General features: G+C 42.2%; 1 protein-coding gene across 4 annotated transcripts in view; it reads right to left on the bottom strand.

Moving 5' to 3' along the window:
• Positions 1–6290, bottom strand: part of slc8a2b (solute carrier family 8 member 2b) — a 102312-nt gene that overhangs the window by 51001 nt on the left and 45021 nt on the right. For 2 of the 4 annotated variants that reach the window (XM_008426674.2, XM_008426673.2), the window contains one exon: positions 1791–1828. The gene's annotated coding sequence lies outside the window, so the exon portion shown is untranslated. Of the gene's footprint in view, positions 1–1790; positions 1829–3218; positions 3248–6290 lie in introns of those variants that run through there. The other 2 variants (XM_017308220.1, XM_008426675.2) reach the window with 2 other exon arrangements.

Here is a 6290-nt window from a genome sequence, read left to right as displayed (position 1 = left end):
ATCCAGAGTTATAGATATATGGTTATAGATCTAGAGTATTAGATCCAGTGTTATAGATCTATGTTTATAGATCCAGAGCATTAGATCCAGGGTTATAGATCTATGGCTATAGATCTAGAGTCAACGCACAGCTTCTTAAAGCTAAAGTCTGGGGATCAGGCTGAACCTTAAGAGACGCATAAAGACAGTTACAAACCAGGCCTTCCGTCACCTGGAGAACTTTTCCAGGATTACACTACAAAAACAAGGAGGAATATGAGCGTGTTTTAAGGGAATAATTCCTGAATATTGATGAAAACATTAATGAGTTCAATTAACAGATTATTTATCTTTTAACAAGACATTTTCCTCATGTTACATATTAAGGAATTATTCCCTTAAATCAAGCTTTCTTGCTGAAATGTTACTTATGAGTAATTTTTGTCTTATTTCCAGTAAACTAAGATATTTGCATTGAAAACTGGGCTAAAGTACTTTGTGTAGAGGATTAATGTCCCAGTAAAATCCAGAGAAACTCATCCATGTGATTATCTGTAGTTGCACTGATTACTCCCTCAGTGTCGTCACAGGACCGGTTAGAAACCAACCAGATGGGGGCGCTCACCTGAATCACTGACTGTAAAACAGCAGAAACACTGACCAACATAATATCTGGCTTAGCTTAACGGTGGCATTTGAAAAATAAAATGTTTATTGTTGTTTCGTTACTGTTTTATGTTTTTGTAGTGTAAAAACTTTCCTCAGGAAGTCTTCGGTCTGAGTCCTGTCTCCCTCCAGTAAAGTCAAACTTTCCCCCTATGGGTCAGGAGCCATGCTGAATCCTACATGGGATCTCTGACCTGCGTTACAACTTCTCATTTTTGATATTTCTGCCGGGTAAATGAATGAACTGGACCTCGGAGGACCACAGAAAGCCACGCAGGCTGAATGGAAAGTTACTGTAACAGAAGATCCTCTGCACTGGAAACACTGGAAAACCTCAATACTCACAAAACATTATCATGCTGCAGCTTTCTGCAACTTGGCGAAGTTTTGGGGTATATATATAAAAAATAAAAGATTGATGCACTTAGGAAATTAGAAGAATAAATGTTTTTAACATCAGGTTGAGTTGTAATTGGCTAAAAAAAACCTGGGATCGATTCACCTTTGAAAGCAGACACAGCTGGAGGAAACAGTTGGTCAACCTGAGAGCTGCACACACACACACACACACACACACACACACACACACACACACACACACACACACACACACACACACACACACAGCTTGTAGCGGCTGTTTCCAGGCTAGCGGACAGCGGCAGCTCGGTGTTTAGTATTCAGAGCGGAGGGATGAACCCAGACGAGAGCTGGCTGCAGAAACAAAGCAGCCTCTCTGTGACTCTCACCCTGTGTGAGTTTGAGACAGTTGTTCATGCATAAACCCTCTGATCCTCACCAGCAGCCTGCGTTTGTGTGTGAACGGATGACTGATCATGCGTTCACACCTTGCAGTCTGGTGGACTTGGTTCTATTGGGACCAAAGTTTCAACATCTGCTCCAACTCCAGCTGCTGTGGCTCTGAGGCAAACCAGCCTGTTCCCCTCCTGGCCTGTGGGGGGCGCTGCATCAAGAACCACTGAAGGAAACGACACAGAAACCTCTGAAGACACTGAGAGCAACTTCCTTCCACAGCAGCTGGAGGTGGAGCAGATGATTAAACTTTGCTCCCAAATCAAACCGAGTCCAGGTGGGAAAACGGCTTCATTTACAAACCGGTCAGGCGTGCAGGAGGTTTTACTCACCCGAATCAAACTCATGGAGTTGTGCTGCTTCACCTGCCCTGGAACAGAGAAGAAGGAATAATTAATGCAGAAAATATGTGCTTTACTGTCTGACATGATAACTAAACTTTAACTGCAAACTCTGTGATCCTGGACATTTTCAGCAACATGTTTCTGCGCCTGAATTTGTCCCAAACCGATCAATGAAGAGGTTGTTTTGTGTTTTGTCTCCGCAGCAGCTTCAGAAAATCATTGAAGGCTTCACAAGCCAACATAACTTAATTGTATGTTGGATTTAGCGCCGGTTAGCGCAGCCCACAGAGAGGTGGGCGGTGAAAATTAAATTCTCTGCTTGGGTTTTATCAGCAGCTTCCATCCCTTCTCACGTCAGAGCATCATTTATTTAAGTTGTAATACCGTTTTGTTAAGGTTGCTGCAGAACGAAAGCCGGTTTGCAGCCTCTGCCGGGGCGGGTTCGGTGTAAGGAAGGGGAGCGTGCGGCCTGGGGAAGCGTGGGAATCTGAGCGGGTTTCAGCGGCTGATGAGATGCCAGAGCTTCAGCCGCTCATTCAGCTCTTTGTCTGTCCGGCTCGGCGCTCACCCAGACGTGACTCGAATAACAACGACCCTCCTCTCCTTACGACCCACAACTGTAAAGATTGGATTATTGATCGGCGGGTTCTTTTAAGCGCTGAGGCTGATCCGAAATCTGACATCTCTGATGCAATTATTAACGTCAACAAGCATCCAGAATCCTGAATGCAAAGCGGGAAAAAAAAAGCTGAGATCTACTCTTTAGAAATGTGATGGATGTCTGAGAGATTAGCAAGAAAACCCTGGATAATAATGAGGCTGAACTTTCAACTTCTGACATAGAAATAATTAATTAGCTTAATTAACACCATAATGACACAAATATAATGAGTAGCGGTGCGGTTATTGTATCGTTCAGCATTTATTGTGATACATTTCTTATCATGATCACGATAACTGTCCATATCGTCTGGATTGATAGTTTTACCATTTTCTCTGCTGTTTTTTTCAATGAAAGTATCAATAAATTAACTTTAAAACAAATGTGCAGCTTAGTGAAACAAATCCCACTTCTTTATGTGCCTGTTGTCCTAAAACGGGAATGTTTTTAGAGGATTTGTGTTTGTGGAGCAATGGTTGTCGTCACGCAGTCACAGCCAAACATCCATCCATTTTCTTTCACCCTTGTCCCTCAGTGGGATCAGGAGGTGCTGGTTCCTCTCCAGCTGGCGTTCTGGGCGAGAGGCGGGGTCACCTGGACAGGTGGCCAGTCTGTCGCAGGGCAACACAGAGACACACAACCAGGCACACACACACTCACACCTAGGGGCAATTTGGAGAGGCCAATTAACCTTTAACCTAACAGTCATGTTTTTGGACTGTGGGAGGAAACCGGAATACCTGGAGAAAACCCACCATGCACAGGGAGAACATGGAGACTCCATGCAGAAAGACCGGGAATCGAACCCAAAACCTTCTTGCTGCAAGGCAGCAGCTCTACCAACTGCGCCACTGTGCAGCCCCACAGCCAGTTATCTAAAAAAAAAATAAAAACTTTTTTATCGTCACTTTTATTGTTAGCTAGTGGTAACCATATAATATAATAACCATATAATATAATAACCATATAATATAATAACCATATAATATAATAACCATATAATATAATAACCATATAATATAATAACCATATAATATAATAACCATATAATATAATAACCATATAATATAATAACCATATAATATAATAACCATATAATAAAATAACCATATAATATAATAACCATATAATATGTAGTGATAATGTTTTAGGTTCATAAGCTGCGTTCATGTCCATCAGTCCGTCGCGGTTTAACTCCACAGCGAGGAATGTATGACGTCACCGCATCATTTCCATATTTGGTCATTTGTGATCTGGGCGTAAAAAAGGCATTTCTACTTTGGAAAGGCAAAAACTGTTGCTAAATACTCCAAATATGTTTAAAAATTCCAATAAACGTTATGAAATAATGTAAATACGGCATTAATCTGTTTTGTCTAATATCAAATTGAACCAGAAGACAGTAATCAGTTTATTTTAGTGCCACAGTTTTGACTAAAAATGGTTACATGAAGAACTACATTTGCATCCTTTAACCCAGATCAGACCAGATTCGACTGCAGAGCGAACACAGCGTGGAGTGGAAACTCTCCAGGGTTATTTATGAAGATTTCACGTTACTTTGAGGCGCAAACAACAAAGAAACCACGAAACGTTTACCTGTCAAAATGCCGGGTTTAATAAAGTTTGTGTTGCTGGCGCTTTCCGAGGAGGTTCATCTGTCTGAGTTCATTCCCACCAGCCCTGTTCAGTCCGCTTTCATCCAACTCCAGTCCGTCTGCCCAGAAAGTCCGGTCCGGTCCGGTTGGTGAGGAGTGTGAAAGTTCAAACCGTGAACGCTGGTCCGCCCACAAACCGCGGTCTGGGTTCGGTTCGAACGCATATGAACAGCAAGCGGACCGGAGACCGCTCCAAAAGCAGGAAGTGGACTACAGCGCAGGGCATTCTGGGTAAATCAGGGGTGTCAAACTCCAGTCCTCAAGGGCCGCTGTCCTGCAGTTTTTAGATGTGCCACAGCTACAAAACACTGGAATGAAATGGCTTCATTACCTCCTCGTTGTGTAGATCAGTTCTCCAGAGCCTTGCTAATGACCTAATTATTCTATTCCGGTGTGGTGCAGCAGAGGCACATCTAAAAGTTGCAGGACAGCGGCCCTCTAGGACTGGAGTTTGACACCTGTGGGGTAAATACAACCAAAACAAACGCGCTAGCCTAGCGCTAGCGGGAGAAATGACTCAAAGTTTTTAGCCAAAATCAAAAGAGGAATCTGCAATCGCTGAAATCTGACGAAACTCCATTTTTGTTTCCATTTGGTGAAGAAGGAAGTTGCGCTCAGTGTCTTCAGATGTTTTGGTGTCGTTTTGTGTTGTTGGTTCTTGTTGCAGCGCCCCCACAGGCCAGGAGGGGAACAGGTTTTTCGATTAAATTCGTTGGTTTGTAATAAATGATTCATATTTTATGAATATATTGTGTAAAACAACAAATTAAGAGGCAGGATACATCTGTTTTTGTAACTCAGACCTGATTTTTGCTTTCACTTGTCACTAATATTCATATAAATAGCTTTTGGAGGAATGTTGCCACTGATGAAACAAAAAGCCAAAAGTCTCTGGATGCTGAGAAAAACCTTTTTTCTGTTTACCAACATAAACAGACGGTCTCTGTGGTACAAACCTTGTTTGTCCCTCAAGTGTGTTTCTGTTTGTTAGGAATGATTGTGCTAATTATAATCCGTGCTGTTAATCAGGTTTTGACTCCTCTGGGTAGGTGGGAGCAAACAGCATCGCTGAACCGTGAATAAACTCCCCGTTTCTGTTGACAGACTGTGGACGACGGCCAAAAGCTGAAACTAGTGACATGAAGCGGATTAAACCGGCTCCAGAGGTGCGTCGAAGCAATTAGGAAGAGGCAGATGTTTGACGATATCAGCGCAGGAATAACATTTACATATGAATGTGTTCATCTGATCTGCTTCTTTCCAAACAAATGTTCTTTTCGACATGTAAAAAAAAAAAATCATCTATTAAACCAATTTACCAGGAAGAAATAAAATGTTGGATTTGACAATAAAAGCAGAGGAAGATAAGAATGTTACAACAAACGTATCTCCTTTAATTGCAAAGTTATTGTTGTAGCTTTTTAATGGTGTTAGTCTAAAAAAGCAGACAGAGAAATTACCCAGATTCATAGTTCTGGGACGTTTTGTATTCAAACAGAAGATCAATAAAATTCTTAGGAGAGAAAGAAATAATTTTTGTTCAGTTGAATTCATGTTAGCAGAGAGTGAAAGTTAATCAAATTCTGATGTGGACCAAAAATGTGAACTCTGGTACGTCTGCAAACTCAGAAATTTCCAAGACCGCTCCAAAAACAGGAAGTGGACTACAGCGCAGAGCATTCTGGGTAAATACAACCAAAACCAGCAGTTAGCCAGAGAAATGGCTTGTGGTCGTTTACCAAAAACAAGAGAGAAGAAGACGGCGACCAAGGCAGACATAAGACTCAGGTCTGCTGAGATTTAACTGCTGATGACAAAGCAACACGAAACAAGCTGCTGCAGCTCATGATGGAAGCTGCTGCTGCAGCTCATGATGGAAGCTGCTGCTGCAGCTCATGATGGAAGCTGCTGCTGCAGCTCATGATGGAAGCTGCTGATTTAGTAATGTAATTATATTAGTTGTGTTACCACCCCCACGCCACTAGAGGCAGTACCAACCCCGAAAAGATGCGACTAAGGAGCAGATTTAGAAGTTCACCGAAAGCTACAGAATTAGGTAAAAACTGACCTTTGCTGAAGTAAATAAAGACACAAGTTCAAATCCCTGCTGAGAGTGGAGCTCCATCAATCAGGGCTCCTCCGCAGCTCTGATTGGCTCAGCAATGTAAC

The sequence above is a fragment of the Poecilia reticulata genome, linkage group LG13 (assembly GCF_000633615.1).
Source record: "Poecilia reticulata strain Guanapo linkage group LG13, Guppy_female_1.0+MT, whole genome shotgun sequence".
NCBI lineage: Eukaryota > Metazoa > Chordata > Actinopteri > Cyprinodontiformes > Poeciliidae > Poecilia > Poecilia reticulata.
Note: the sequence above shows the minus strand (reverse complement) of the source record. Positions and strands in the feature narration are given on the sequence as shown.